The sequence below is a fragment of the Thermobia domestica genome, chromosome 2 (assembly GCF_964235325.1).
Source record: "Thermobia domestica chromosome 2, izTheDome1.hap1.1, whole genome shotgun sequence".
Classification (NCBI taxonomy): Eukaryota; Metazoa; Arthropoda; class Insecta; order Zygentoma; family Lepismatidae; genus Thermobia; species Thermobia domestica.
Genome location: NC_137455.1, coordinates 312,708,356 through 312,726,126, shown reverse-complemented (window position 1 = coordinate 312,726,126; position 17,771 = coordinate 312,708,356).

Genomic DNA, 17,771 nt, shown 5'->3' with positions numbered 1-17,771 from the left:
TCGAGGGAAAATGCGTTTTGACCTAGTCCAAATACATACGAAACACAATCTCTTATTTAAAATGAGAACACCTTCGCGGAATGACGAGACATTTTGAATGCAAGCAGTTAGGATTTCTTCTGTTGCTAAACAAAACACTTGAAATACAACACTTCTCCGGTTCATTTCCTCCTTCCATGTAATATTCTTTGTCTTTTCCTTGTCTCTCCCCCACCTTGTTGTACTTACAAGAAGAGGGAGAGAAAATGCAATTACGTTTTATTTATTTAATGTATTCATCAAGTTCCTTTTAAAGAGGTACCTCTCTACCCTTTGGTGGTTTCACAGACGTACGTTGTTCTGCCCCCACAGAAAGTGCTAATTGTATTCTGGGGCCTTAGGCCTATTTACTTGCTTGCTGCTCAAGACGTTGACTCCAAACACTGTTTACATAACTCCACCTCTTTTTGCTCCATTTTACCCATGTTGCACACGAACAGTCCTTTTCCCTCCCCCATTTCATTGCGTAAGTGCCTCCACTATCTTACTCTCAGTCGAATGAAGCCATTTTTTTGCCTTTTCTGTCTCTCTTTTCCTCTTTTCATTTCGACTGCTTACAAACTTGAAAAAAGTTTCTTTTTTTAAAGAATTCTCGAAGCTACATTGTTTGAAGAGGAGTGCTTAAGAGTTTTATTCTCTGCACAAAAGCACAAAGCAAACACAAAATAATTTATGAAATTTATACTCCCTGAAACCTTTCATAAAACAAGCTGCGCATTTGACTCTGTACAACATACATAATCGGAAGGATATTGTACGTATTAATAATTGTATAAGAGTCAAGGAATTGTTTCTAGTAATTACGACTTAAGAACGAATTTTCAGCTTATTAATTCGTGGATACTGTCTTCTCACTTTTACATGTATCCAGCTTTATGTGTTAAAAGTAGGAATGTAATGGAGTATATTTCTTTTAGGGCATGTTTCTTACTTAACTGAATTTGTTTATTACCCATATTATACTCACCGCAAATGAGCGAAGTATGTTATTACAATTTGGTGTGTACTCACCTCTTTCATATCATTACTACTACTACTACTACTAGTACTACTACTACTACTACTACTACTACTACTACTACTACTACTACTACTACTACTACTAATAATAATAATAATAATAATAATAATAATAATGTCTTATTGGGTTAGTAATATTTCAATTGCTTTGACATTCCTTTCCCTCCTTTCCCAACATCAGCAAGTAAAAACTAAAATGTGTAATCAAAGTTTCAAAGTTGGTTTTACGAAATAATACGAGTAAGTGACTGACAGATTATGAAATGAAAATATCGTTGTTTTGCTTTCCTTGCTTGTTATTTGGTGAGAATTAGCAGTGGATCTGAAATGTGTAATATACTTGAGATATTGGAGAGAAAAAGTAAGTGCGTATAAGAACTGTAAGAGAAATTATGTTAAATTTAACTAGTGTGAACGCGCCAAATAATATACCACAATCTAATCGCAGTTATTGCATTTCTGTTAAGGCTCATAATAAGCTCACAAGAAAAATAGAATCACATTTACTCACTTTTGATTGATTACTTCAAATTTTGATTGTTTGAATATGCTGTGTGTCTCCATTACGAGTCCAAAAATTCAGATAACCTCTTGTTTTCCGTGGTTTGATTGACTTCATGAGATGTCTTGCCTTCCTCGTTGGCTACTGTATGCCTTTGCTGCACAAGTCCTGGGCTCAATTCCCGGTAGGAGAGCAACGAGCACATTACAGTAGTTTCACCTTCAAACTGTAAATCTCGACCTATATAGCCTAACCTCTGGCATAGAACGTAAATACAAAATAAACAATCATGAAGCGTATTGACACAACAATGCAAAGCGTTCGTAATTAAAGACACACCTGAAATTTTATAATAATTTGCTCAAGGCATATTACGTATATGCTGTTAACAGTTTAAAACGGCAATTCAAGTATACGAGACAACAAACATTTCGAGTCTAATGCAGATGCCATTCGTGTATTGTCGTAAAATTGATGGTTAATCCGCAGAAAGATATTAGAACTTCATGAACCTTCCAGCGCACAACAAAGATTTTGAAAATATTCCGATGTCCGCTTCAGAAACTGAAATGAGTCGAGTTGATTTTCAGTTTAACGTCCCTTTCAGCAGCGAGGGTACATGAGACAGGACTTACTGATCAACGTGGATTCCGAATCACATGAGCTCCCGCTGGAAGTCGAACCCTGGTCTAACACGCCAAAGGCGCGTACTCTAACTGCTTAGTCACGAAGGAGCTCTTCCAGAAACTGAAAATTGCTTTGCCATATTAAGGTATTAAAAGCATTTAAAATGTCATAGCTCCTAATCGGCGCAGTGCGCAAACTATAACATTAATAGAGAAAAAGTAGTAAAAACTAAACTTGAGAAAAATTATTGCCGAGAAGAACAGTAGAATTGATTTCACATACAAATAAAATTTAGTATTTGTCATGAATGATTAGTATTTCTTCTGTAAGTATATATGGTTATTTTCATTGTTTTTATCTTTTTGTTTATTTAGAATACTGAAAGTATGAACCTGCCATAGAAATTATGTTCGCTAACGGTTGTGAACTACTGAAAAATCATGTCATGAGACACCACTGCTCTAACATTAGAAAAACATCCTTCGAGATTTAAAAAATAAGCGGTTCCATAATTATGCAACTAATTGCACTAGATGCACCTGACTATTGACTACTGTATGTTTGTTGGAAGGTTTATGAGCTCCTTACTACAATCTATCAGCTCAGTCTTTAGACTGAATTATGAACTTCATGCATCAGACACTTAATAGATATCTTGGTAACGATGGAAAAGTCTAAACCAATGTCTACCCATTATGTATAATTTATGCATTAATTATATATTTAAATTGTAATTTATATTAATGCAGTGTAATTATGTCATTTCGGTTAATAAGTTTTAGTTATCATATCATTATTTCTATTATTGATGTAGGATAACAAAATGTTAAATATGTATGTTAATTTAGTTATATTTTGGTGATTACTTCCATGATTAATCTGGTATGAAAAAGATAGTTAAACATGTAAAATGCAATATAGTAATATTACTTCCATGATTGATGTGTGACAAAAAAGATGTTAAATACAAAATAAAATTTATGCATTAAAATTTGATTTAAGAAAGATAATGTTTTAATAATAAGAGGTTAATGTAAAATTCAAAAATATTGAAAAGAGAGCATTCGACGAACCAAGCGAGTTCAACATCGTCGTGCTACCTAATGTACAGGCAATATTAGTAAAATACTGGTATGGAAAAACTGACATCACACTATGACAAGTGCTCGAATGTGTATCTCGAATATCTTAAAAAGTAGAGGATACTACATGGTTTTGTACCATACATTTTGCACACATTTATAGTTTACATTTTTTATGGCCTTAAAATTAAAAAAAATAATCTCAGAACTTAGGAAATCCAAAGATTCATCTCCGCAGTGACAAAGATTTACTTGTGGATTTTATTTTGTACACATCAAATACTAACGGAATCACTATTTAACTTCCTGTAAGGTCCGTAATGTCTTGATTTATGCAAATTCTTTCATCTTTTCTCCCTACGCAATAGTATCTCTCCAATGAGTTTCTCTACTAGAATTATAAATATTTAGCTGAATATGTTCGCAATTTCTTCTGTGATCAACTCGTCTTGTGTCCTACACAGCTAATTTATCCACAGTGTGTTCTGTAACGCGTACATATTTTATGGAATTTTATATGTCAAGTTACTTTATTCATTTTCCCTCTGTTCTCTTTAAGCTTCGAATACTTTTCTTAAAAGTAACAGACGAACTTTTGTTGACAACATAATATATATATATATATATATATATATATATATATATATATATATATATCCTTATGACCAATGGAGAAAAGCAAACCAACCATTTCGTTAATAAGAACTTGTGAATACAGAGCTGGAAACTTGCTAATTATTTTCAGTGCTTTTGAAGGTTAAAAAAGTTGGAGGGATCCTGTCCGGATCTTTCTTATTTTTGTTTCTTTATAATTTTCCGTTTTCAGTGTGGGACAGCAAGTCCGATTCTCGACGGAGCTACTGTATGCCATGTATTTTAAGCATTAACATTTCATACGTATGGTAAGCCGATAGCACTATCATCCTGGCAATAGCAGAAGGATGAGCATCCAGAGAACAGGTAGGCAATCAGTGAATACTCGATGAGTAAGTGCTTTTTCTGTAATATACTATATGCGTAACAAAATCTGATATTATCTCGTCTTGAAAAGATGTGAAACTGATGTCTCGTCTACAAAAAATACCTATTTCTATTGGATGATCTCTCTCTCTCTCTCTCTCCCTCTCTCTCTCTCTTCTCTCTCTCTCTCTTTTCTCGTATTTAGTCAACAAAATTCTGTCTCGTCTTGTGGGCAATTACACTAGTTCTAGAGCAACACACTGTGAGCTAAGTGCATTTTTGCGTTTGTGAGGCACGTCGAGATCATAAAAGTATCACAGTTACCATTGGAAAACGAGCTAATGGTTGCCGAGGATTGAATAATAGTGCTAAAAACGGACAAACTATACATGTGGTTCGGGCTCTACTTTAAGCTGTGGGCCCTCTGTTTCATACATGTAAGTTGAGGATCCTCGCTGTAGGTAGTCATGGTGCTGAAAAGCCCCATAAAATGAAAAGGCGTGGTATGTCCCAGAAAATAAATATTATGCGTCTTATGCAGAGTCGTTTTGACCTATGATTAGTGTCATACTAAAGGCCTGACTACTGCAGGAAATATATGTTAGTCGAACTCTTTAATATGGCACTAATCACGCGTCAGAATGACTCTGCATAAGACCCATAATATTTATAGGCCCTCTAAGGCCATACAAGGCCCTATATGCTTTTCTTTAACTTACAATGAGTCAACATTGTCCTCAAATCTTGCAACCTTAATTTAACTCATTGCCGACGTTATATAATGATGAAAATTTGCACATTGACGTAAGTCGGTTGACAATACAATGTCCCAGTGTTTTTTTTTCTACATATTTATATATTTGTGTGTGTGTGTGTTTTTTCACATGTTTTTAAAGTTAGATATATTGTTTAATATTAAATTCCGACTCAGTCTCTTCGTATGCAATCAGCTTTACTCTTGGGTAAATCGAAATTATTTAGTACTCAGGGGTTAAAAATCACAATTTAAATAAAATATCAGATTTCCACAATTTTTCACAATATGTTTGAAAAATAAATAAAATGTAATATAATAGTTTTTTTTAAAAAACATACTTTCTTTAAAACAATAAATAAAATATAACAAATTGTAGTAATCGAAGTAAAAATATAAATTAAAAACATTACCTCCCTTCTTCACATGCTTCCGACCTACCTATGTGACAGTGGCCTTCCCTTCTTCACATATTTCCGACCTACCAACATGGTAATGACCTCTACTTCGTCACATGCATCCGACCTACCTACGTGCTACTGACTTCCCCTTCTTCAGATACTCCCAACCCTACGTGTTAGTGACCTTCTCTTCTTGACATGCTTCTGACCTACCTCCGTGCTAGTGACTCCCCCTTCTTCACATGCTTTCGACATCACTTTAGCAATGCAATGTTTGAAACAGCACAACTTCTAAATCATTTAATTATTTAACATATTCAGGCTGGAGAGATTTTATTTTAAAGATGATTCTTGGAGAACATGAGCTAAAGATACAATATCTAAATACCCTTCCACCCGTATGGTCAAATAGCGATTTAAACCTCCTCGTCCCTGAGAAGTTAAATATAGTATATGAACAAACATCCTACCAACCCTTTGCTGTATCAGGTAAACTAATCGGGTTGGAGTTTAGCATCTCTTTCAACAGAGAGGCTATGAGACGTGGACAGTTTGAATTGGAATCCAAAGCACTGTAATACATCCAAATTTCAATCGTCTCCCACCGGAAATCGAATCTGGAATCCTATGCAGCAAAGGTTGCTGCGCTAGGCTCTAGACAAGCTGGAAGGGTTGCATTAGATTAATAACTACCTCTAGCTTGTGGGGCTACAGCCAGGAAAGTTTTGAGAGTAAAAACAATGCCTGAGTGGGAGTAGTCCATAGTCTGCGTTATTGCAGTGGACGATCGTGTGTGAGATTATGTAACCGTCCAAAACATAGTAAAATGTCAATTTCTTGCCTATTCTGCTGATCAAAACACTAAGGAAGTAAAACACGATGATCTGATCAACCTTTACTTCTGCAAATCATAAAACATAATATTTTAATAATAAACATATTTGAAACAAAATAGCGTACAAAACCAAAAATAATAAACGTTTTTTTCTCTTCATCGTGACTGTTTTTATTTTAATTCATTTGCAGTGTTTTTCTCTTCACTTTTCACCCATGATCAAGGAGAAAAATAATAAAAAATGAAAAGAAAGAAAAGGATCTGAAAGATACTTTTCTTAGTCGGTTTATTATCATCTCTCCACCCAATTTTACTTCTTTATTCCTTTTGTCTAGAATATTTTTTCTTTGTTTTCGGAGGTGGTGGAAGGTATAAAGAGTACAAATGAGATTCAGAATGACACAAGCATTTATTAATTTTCACTTTTGCCTCCATTTTCTGAGTAGTGCTAGTCCTCTTCTTCTTCCTTCTTTCTTTCTTTCTTTTTCGTGTTGTTTAATTCTTAAATTTCTTTTATTTTTTCGTTCCCCATAGTTTTTTTTAGTCCATCCGTAGAAGAAAGTGCGCCAGTTTGCTCCAGTTCAACTTGTTCTTAGTGCTTTCTCTAAGATTAAAATTCTAATTTTGTATAAATATATATTTTTGTCCCTGTTCTGTTTTCTTCTTCTTTTGTTTTCTACCGAGCTTTATTTTTTTTTATATGTATATATACATCTTCGTTTCGTTTCGACGGTTCTTTTCGCGTTTTCACACTCCTGTTTTGGAGAAAAATTTAATCTCATGTCTTGACTCATTTTTATCTGACCGGAAAATTTCTTACTTTTTTTTAAAACTTCCAAATTGTCTTAAATCAAAAGCCTCACCGTGTATTCTCTCATATATATATATATATATATATATATATATATATATATAGGAAGATAGAGAGAGAGAGAGAGAGAGAGAGAAAAAAAACAAGAATTGGGAAGGAGAGAATGACTGTGTCGTTCATTGTCATTTGTGAAATGTCCAAAACGTAAGCAATTCAACTTCTCATCACCTTGTTTCTACTACTACTACCACTACTACTACTAGTAGTGATCCTTTTTTTTTTCCTGTTTCTCACTTTCGTAGGGCTCGGTTTCTTCCCCAGGAAAACAGGGGAGAACCGGGGATGTTAGCTCTAGTAACAAATGAACTAAATGCTTCTACACCAATTTCGTAGGAACGACAAAGAATAATGACGTTTCCTTTTTTCAGTTATATATACTTTTTTATTTATGAAAATGTCATTCAAGGATAGTAAAGAACCTTCCACTTACTTTTCCTCCTCAATGATACTGTGTTTTCTTGATGAAAACAGTGTAACCAACTTTTGTTTGTAGATTGACACATATTCTCTATCTTCTTAACGAAATATAGGTGGATAAGCACAATTGAATGGATTAAAGTAAGTAGGCAATATACACAATATATGTATACGTTGTGAATAGACCACGTATCCAAGTGGTCTATTCACGACGATTGCAATTTATCATTACTTTATACTTTTAAACACACATTGAATTAAACACTGTATGTTGAAAGTTTAACTGAAAAGATACATATTTAGGATTTAGATTTCTGGACTTCCGGTTTCTATGGCCAATTTACCCGTCACGTGTGAGGGATGACATCTCTCGGTGAGCACACTCTCCGAGGAATGAGAAGGAAGAAAGGATTGGGGAAGTAAGAAAGCGACCTGGGACCTATAAGTTAATTACCACCCCGGCATTTGTCTGGTGTGAATGAGAAAAAACAAGGAAAACCTCATTCTGGATGGCTGGCCTGAAAAAGCTCTTTACACTTTTTCGACCGAGTGCCTCACTGGGAATCAAACCCAGGATCGCTCGCTCCGAAGGGGAACCCAAGCCAATGGTGAGGTGAAAAATCTTCACGCGCTTTCCTATCTTCTATTTTACTCTTCTTTCTTTCTCTAACACACACTGCCCGGTAAATGATTTAGGATAAAAACCGCGGCGCAACACCACATACGACATGCTGCTTTAGATCTCTAACTGCATGTAGGAGGTGCACGTAGATATAGGTTGTGCATCACTCAAGGGGGCGAGCTGTCTTGCTAAGGGTCCCTCTTTATCTCTAATTTATTTCCGTATTTCCGAAGGGGAAAGAGTTAGCGACTACCCTACGCGAGGCCACCAACTGAAAAGATATGAAAAGGATATTATCGTATCTTTTCTTTTTACTACTAGCATCTAGAGTAAATAGATAGTCATGAATTTCTATTCCATGGAATAAAGATCCGGTATCGAGCAGCTTATCCTCCAATATTTAATAAGGACAAAGGGTAAATAAATTAAAGAAAATTTAAATCAGTAGCTGAGTCAAGTTGGAGTATATTAAAATGGATCATTTTCATATTAAAAAGTAAAATACTGTTAAGTCAGTAGATGTTTCAATGAATGTACTCGTATTCTGCATGTTTGGACATATGATGAATCTGAAACGTGGACTTAACAAAGTCAGACATTTAACATCTGCAAACTACACAGAGAAATTTATGATAAGAATAACCTTCAATGACAGGAAAATAATTACATAGTTTAGAAAATTGACAGGAAAGATAAAAATCAATGCACTGAAGTAGCAGTGGCCGGACAGGAAGAAATTATGATTGATGAACAACAACAATCTTGGACTAGACATTTAAAAAAGCAGCTAACAACTTCATATAAAGTAGTGTGACTAAATGAAGGAGCACTGCAGAATATTATGGAAAAGTATTGCTCACGAACGATCGATGGTTTGGTAAAGAGGATCTTCGAAAAGCTCTCTTAAGTAGCTTAGTAGCTTAAGAATGATAGCTCTTTATTAAGATTTGGAGATTTTCTTTCCGCCACACCGCCTAGAAACTGCTGCTTTTTCTTTATTCTGTATATTGGAATATTGGAATAATTGTCTCAGCTCTATTCTTGTATCATTTTTTTCTGTTTGAAGGGTAAACAGTTGAAATATCAGAAACATACTTCATTTTTAGGACGTAAAGTGTAATGAAGTACGTTTATCCAAAGCTTCCGTCCTGATCCAAACAGTGTTAATTTTTGGGGAGGAAGAAGAGTAACTTCTTACTTGAGATGTATCATGATTTGCAAACTAACATGTATCCAATACTCATTTGACTTTTTCCCTCGTAATAACACGTGTTCTTGTGTGACCAAATGGTTAATCAACATGTGTAGATTCCAGTCCCAATTTCTGTGAATGATAATATAATGTAATCATAGATGGTTCAGTGTAGACCAAAATTGTACAATATTCTAGTGAAATTACAATAGAACGTTAGCAAATGTATTGTTGAAATGCTGTGGTGTATAACACAAACTAACAATGATTTACACTAAACTTACGATCAATAATAATTAATGAATGAGATATTTTAACACACACATATATATATTGTGACGCTGGGTCCTAAAATATGGTTACATTGCTCTTTATTGAAGGAATTGAAAAGGTTATTTGGATTAATGTGCATTTTACAAGACATTTTTCTCCTTTGGCTTGCCACAAGCTAGCAACAGAGAAAGGAAATACGCAAAACCTCGAAGGTGACTGATGTTGCTTTCACTGTGCAAATTTCGTAGGATGTTTACTTGTTGAAAGTTATACTTGCTCACCAACAGGATACACCATCACGATTTTGACAACGTGACCCCGCATTGATGTGCGGAAATTGGTTAAATAGTTAAGGATCTATGGATAAGTCTAGAAATCATGTCATTGAATTCTTCCGTCGGTGACTGTCACGCCGTCCACGTGTGTACATGTGTATCATGCCATGTATCCTGGGCGCGGTCTTTGTTAAGAGCCAATAAGAATGTGAAAGAGCAATAAGTTTCCATATTTGTGGATTTGACGTAATAGGATGAACTGACTGATACGAGGTTTGGGTGTGTCCCTCGAAAAATAATAAAAAGGGACCTCAAGGTCTCAAATTATTCATTCGGAGCTTCGGAGATTCGAGAGTCGAGACCCAAGACGCAGGTTGTGAGCTGACAATCATCGTCAAAGTTCTACGAGTTACAAGACAACTCCTACAAGGTATGTACGAGCACTTGTTGCATCAGTAATTTCAAGTTTAGAGATGTCATGCAGTACTATAAAATGATTTGTCTGCCTACAGTAAAACTTTCGAGGTTAAAAACTGTTGTCGCATAATTGTATTTCATCTTCCATCTCCAATAACTTAAATATCAGAATATCTTGCCTGTTAATCGATCTATATTAAGGTATCAAACTATCAAATGAACTATCAGATATCAAATTACTCTTGTTGAATCATTCAATTAAATGTTGTTGTATATTATCATTTTGAGTATGTAATAAACTTAACTAATTAGAAATTATGTTGTCATTCCCCTAGATTAATCCACTTTTCCCATGAAAATCATGGTGTAATTTAATTATATTATTTTTGTGACAACCGCTACGGAATTAGCGTGAGCAGTTCTTTACGTTTTGTGGAATTGAACGAGCGAAGTAAACAGAAAGAGACCTGCACATCATCACAATATATATATATGTATGTATGTATGTATGTATGTATGTATGTATTACTAAAAGCCGATGTAGCTTAAATCACATCTATAAAAAATGGTGATACTATTGAACAATCGAGAAATTGGTAAACTATATGGTAAACTATATGGAATGGAAATCAACATCGAAAAATCGAAAGTCATAGAATACCGTAGAAACTTGCTCTTATGGGTCAGAGAAGAACAAAGAGAACTTGAAGAGGTCCATAATTTCAAGTATCTGGGTAATACGTTGACTAGAGATGCTTACTGCATCAAAGAGATCAGGTTAAGAAGCATTCAACAAGGAAATATGACTCTTAACTAGCAGGATTAATATTGGACTAAGGAAGAAGTTGGTCAAGTTCTATATATGGAGCATTGGGCTGTATGGTTCAGAGACTTGGACATAAAGGAAGTTAGAGAAGAAATATTGGACTAAGGAAGAAGTTGGTCAAGTTCTATATATGGAGCATTGGGCTGTATGGTTCAGAGACTTGGACATAAAGGAAGTTAGAGAAGAAATATTGGACTAAGGAAGAAGTTGGTCAAGTTCTATATATGGAGCATTGGGCTGTATGGTTCAGAGATTTGGACATAAAGGAAGTTAGAGAAGAAATATTGGACTAAGGAAGAAGTTGGTCAAGTGCTATGGAGTATTGAACTGTATAGTTCAGGGACTTGAACACTACGGAAGTAAGAGAAGAAATATTTGGAAAGTTACAAAATGTGGTGTTGGAGAAAGATGAAAAGATAAAATGGACAGAGAGTAACAAACGAAGATGTTTTAAAACGAACAGGAGAGAAGAGGACGCTTTTAACCAAAATCCTTTGTAGGAAGGTCAATTGGATTGGACATATCTTGCGAAGAAATTGTTTTTTCATACCGCCATAGAAAGAAAGATGGAAGGAAACGGGGGATAGGAAGAAGAACATAGCTGATCGATGATTTGAAATATGGAAGAAAATATTGGGAATTAAAAGAGGAAACTGAAGATCGTGAAACATGGAAGAAACATTTCCAGGCTCAAACCTAAAATAAAATAAAAAAAAACTTATTGGTCTCCCTGGACCTGCCAACAGACAGAATACTTAATAAATAAATAATAAATAGTACCAAAGAAGAGGTTCCATCTACGTGTTTATCACTCTACTAAAACCGGAAGCGGTTAAATCTTCTACATCCCGTTTCAATATTGATTCTCATAGGATATAAACAGTAATAGATAGTAAGTAATGTCATATATATTTAAGAATTAATACATTAGGTAAGTTTTTTTTCTCTAATTTTGAAGCAATAGAACTTTAATATTTGCTAATATGATTTGGCTTACGAATCGCCACTGATTTCAAAGGATGTAAATTTAAAAAAAAAATGTTTAACGTTCCATGGTTATGAACCGAGGAGATGATGATGATGATAATGAGATGGATGACAATGTTAGAATGACGAAAGTGGAAGGAAACAGGAGAAGCCCGAAATAACTCACGCACACGGTATTTATCCATCACAAAGTTCACTTGGTGGGAACTGGGATCTACGTGCCATATGTGAGCAATCAATTAAAAAAAAAAGACTTCTCGATTCTTATTTTACTCTTTTTTCAATTGTTCACAACTTCTGGGCTGGATAGAGATACGAATACAGAAAGGTGGAGGACAGTTAAAATTTCAAAGACTCTTCCATCGATAATCAACCCGGGACCACGTACAACAAAGATACATATCGCTGGCAGAGACGGCTATCTCTGAGCCACCGCGGTCCCCAGTAAAGCTAGAATTGTAATATAACTGTTCGAATCTGCATATTGAACAGTATTCTGTTTTGTTTTCGTTATAAATACATTTTATAATCATTATAATTGTTTTTATTTTCCAGGATAAAGCCTCATTAAATTTGTGGCTGGAACAATAAATACATAAAATGAATTCTTTATTTTCGTAACTATTTTCTTATAAGGTCAACAATATATATTTTAGAGATAGAATCTCTTGTGGTCTTTTGGGAAGATTTTTCTAGAGTTAGCACTGATGAATAAGCATTTTTTCTCTCAGCGTGTATGTTTTCATTATCAATTCCGTTCCCCCTCCGACCATTATCCATAACCATGGTTTCTTCGCGCCCTTTGACAACTAGATTATGATGTAAGGGAAGTGACGGTGTAATCACACACAAACCAAGTTTTTTTTTAAAAAAAAAGAAAAGAAAAAGAAAAGAAAGGAAATTATGAAAGGTTGGTAAATAAAGAAAAGAAAAAAAGAAATCGCCTTGTACATTCCCAGAAGCATTTCTAATGAGTTGACTCAATAGCGGTTAGTGTTGAGTGATCCCTTCTAAGGATCACAAGTTTACGCTGCAATTTAAAAAATTCATCTTCTTATAATCTTCTCTCTTCCTCGAGCCAGGGGAGAGATCAACGTCGCTGGATACATCATTTCATCTCCGCTTCACACTAAACATTTCTCATTCTTTCACTTTTTGTCTTCTTAAATAAATAACATTTTCTTCTCCTCTTCTCTTTCTTTGCTTCCTTTCTTCGAATATTTGTTCTCAATTCCCCTTTCTTTCTCACCTATTACTTTCAGACATACGTTATTATTATTATTATTCTATTTATTTATTTAAAGAAAGAAGAAAATTTAATATATTAGATATTTCCAATATATTAAACCATATGCATACAAAATTAAACATACTAAATTATAAAAATAACAATATACAAAATATTAATGGAATAAAAGAATAAGGAAGAGTTAACTGCTACAGAAATTGACAAATCAAATTTCCTGCTTGTATGTTATGTGCTATTACATTTCTTAAGGAAATCGGACTTAATAGATTTCCTTTTTTAATAGAGCTTAATGTACCCGGCATTCAGAGATGATAGGACTTCAGACCTCCAGACTTCTTCTTCTTCTTCTTCTTCTTCTCCTCCTCCTCCTTCTTCTTCTTCTTCTTCTTCTCTTCTTCTTATTATTATTTACAATTTAAACTGAATATATGAAAAAATTCATAGAGTATTGATCACATAGACTGAATAATATCTTAATTTATAACAAAGGAATAATCTGCTAGTTAGGGGGAGGCTCTCTGTGGTTTAGTGGTAGATCCCTTACCTCTGGTGCGTGGGGTCCCTGGTTCGATCCTCGATCAAGTAAGTTTGTGGTGGATAACATCGTGTCCGTGGGTTTTCTCAGGGCATTCTCCTTTCTTAGCACATTCTTATTCTATCAATTCTTCCATTATCATTCACTTGCTTTAATTATAGTCTTCCTTAATCTAAAAGGCATAATCGTAAACGTTAAACTAAAGATATTATTTATTTCAATCTTTCAATTTTTAACTATCTTTGTTATTTTATCTCTAGTAGGCTATACTTAAAGCAATGTGGCATCAAAATAGTGTATTTTAACTTGGTAGGCATGAAAAGGGTCTGTCCGGATTGGCATAAGGACCAGACTGTGTCATATGATTAGATCAAAAGTCACGTTTCGTGCTAAATCGAGATTGGAGATTCCAAATCCGGATGTGAAATATTTCATGCATGTAACTTCCGCGTGAGGAATCCTGGGTAATCCGAAGGAGATGCATATACTTTATCATTATTATTGATTTTACTCATACAACTTGACTTTTGATGATGTTCTATCCATATTTACCTTACGTGCTATACATTATTTTTAAGCTCTTCATAATGTCTTTACAATAAACTTTCTATTAGCTATCTCCTTATTATAGTTTTAGAGGTAAGTGGAGGAATTATTTGTTTTTCATTGATTTTGTATTGACTATAATGTTCATGTTTCGTGCTTCTTTTTTTTTTTTTTTTTTGACTATGTTCCATCCATTTTAGGACAATTTCTTTCTTGAATGTAGAATCTACATAGTATGTTCTATATTTAAGCTGATTTTCAACCATCTCCCTCTTATGGTTTTTGAGATAGGTGGAGGATTTTTTGTTGATTTTACATTGACATTAATGTTCCGTGCTTTTTTTTTTATTATGTTCCATCCATTTTAGAACAATTTGCTGTTGAAATATAGAATCTACACAGCCTCTTCTACATTTAAGTTGAATTTCAGCCATCTTCTTTTGGTTTCTGAGATAAGTGGGAGGAATTGTTTTTCACTGATTTTCTATTGACATGAATATTGACGTTTAATACTTTTCACTATATTCCATCCATTTTAGGACAATTTGATTTTATAATATAGAATCTACATACTCCCTTCTACATTTGAGCTGAATTTCAGCCATCTCCCCCAGAGTCTCTTCATATAATTGCATCTGGATATGCCCTTTACGAAGTTCAATTAATGTCTCTTAAACGAAACTTTAATTACATTGTTTCGAAAAGAGTCTTTTAGAACATTGACTAATTTTATTTGAATCTTGATTTTAAAATCATATCGAATTTAAGAAATTTGTATATCTTAACATTCCGACAAGATTGTAACCTGCTAAGTTGACAATTGACTTAGAGCTTTCAAACATCCTAGTTTAGCCGGGACAGTCCAGAATTTACACCCTCTGTCCCCTCCAAAATTCTTCTTCTTCTTCCAAACCTTTCCTTCAGTTAGGTAGGAGTCGGTTTTCGGGACCACTGTTCCCAACCTATTTTCTATCTAATGCCATATGCACTGTCACATCACACTGCAACACATCGTTCTAAACACAGTCTCCCTACTTCTTGGTCGACCTCCTGGTTATTTCCTATTTAGTTCTGATGCACCCACTCAGGAGCTACGTATTACGGATGCCCAAATCACCTGAAAACTGCAAAATTTGTTCATACTCTAAAATTCCATTTAATGTTCCATTTATTTTACCAAAATTTAAGTTAATATGGATTATGTGATATTTAAAAATACCGCTTATGTTACGGTATAGGTATCAATACACAGCAACAGAAATAATATATTCTCTGTTACCCATTTCTGGTGAGTGTTGTATTTAACTTATTCTGATATTTCAGCAAGAAGCAAGGGAATAATTACCACTATACTGTAGATTTTGGTATGGTCTCCTGATTTTCCAATCTGAAAATCTGGGAGCCCAGCTTATAATTTATTGTTATTTTACTTTGTAGACTATGGTATCAGGTTATATTTGAAATTATTTTAGGGCTTTTTTTTCTATGAGTTGTTCACAGCACTCAAAATAACGTTATTATTATTGTAATCTTATTTTAAAACTTAGACTGAACTTTGGAAATTTGAATATATTAACCTTCTGACAATAGTATTAACCTAGGTAACTGAGAATAAGATTTTTTTAAAAAAAAATATGGAATTAATATTTGAATCAGGTATAAAAGTGTGGGGGGAACGCGGAAGGATGTCGTCCCCCATTTCCATAAAATATTTGTGGCGTCCCCCACTTCCTAACAAAATTACAATAGGCAAAGATAGGCAAGAGGACGACGTGACGTCATTTGCCCCTCTACTTTTCCAGACCCACTTTTACCCCTGATTTGGATTGAGACATAAATGTAAAACATTGGTATAAAATTAATATTTCTTCAAACTTTTCAATATTTGGAAGCATCAGAAAGAGAAATACCGTCTGAATTTTAGACGAAAGAAACGCAATTTAATTGGTCTATGTCGTAAGTGTGTATGAAGAAGACACCTTCCTTACTTCAACATAGACAATGGGAAATAATGCATAATTATAACTTTATACAACAATGCACAGAACGAATATGTACATAGTTATGAAAGAAGTATTTCTGAAAGCTGATTAATCAAATTTACCAGTTGTAAATTTAAATTCTACAGAAGCAATAGCGATTTTCTTCCTCTCCCAAACCTCTATTAAAGCTTTCACTTCACTATCATGCCATTGACATCCCATGCTTTACTTGTTGAGAAAAGACGAAGAGGTATGTGAACTACCCAAAAGATGTGAATCTGAAATAGTGTATTTATCCTGTACGTGTTTAATGCAAACTGATATATACTAGTAGTAACTATGGTCTTTATTATTTAAATTACATTTCATGAACTAACAAGGGACCCTAGGTATCTATCAGAGCCCGATTTTTATGAAACTTTGTATATAAATAGAGTAACTCGGGAAACACGCACAGCCAAAATTGTAGCTGCAGAGTCCAAGACGTTGGAACACTAGGGCTCGAGAAAGATCAAATGTGGAACGTCAGCACATTAAGGACATGGTGAGAAAATGCAAGTTTTTCTTTAAAAATCGTCATTATAACCACACGAAATGAGCATTCATGGATACGAGATGGTAAAAGTGATGAAAAGAATATCCGCCATCTTGAAAGAGGCCATGTTGAAACTGGTGCGATTGATATAAATGAGAAGAGGGTCATGAGGTGAATCAATTTGAACATAAATATACACAAAAAAACAGTTGGTGAAGTTTGTTGTGGGATTACATTATTTCTGTGCTTCTGGCAGAGTGGTTTAGGTACAAGATGAACAAAGTGTATCTCATGATACTCGAGCAGATGCAGATTATGGTGCGCTATGAGTGGGATCAGTGCAACTAGAAAAACAGAGCGGAATATAATTTTAGCACTACATTATTTGTGTCAGAGTCAACATATAATTGGTGTGGATGTGCTGATACAACGGGTTCTTCATAATAATGCCATGGTTAGCATTAATTTGTAATTGTTTATTATATTTCCATTAATTCGAACAGAAATCAGAACGCCTATCTGTTCACTCATAGCGCTCCATACCCTCCATCTGTTCGAGTGTCATGAGATACCTTTGCTCATTTTGTACATACACCACTCTACCAGAAACACAGAAATAATGTAATCCCACAACACACTTCACCAACGGGTTTTTGCGTCTATTTACGTTCAAATTGATGCATTGCATGGTTCTCTTCTCATTTACAGCAATCGCACCAGTTTCAACATGGCCTTTTTCAAGATGGCGGATATTCTTTTCATCACTTTTAACAGATCATATCTACCATCTCGTATCCATGTATGTTCATATCATGTGGTTACAA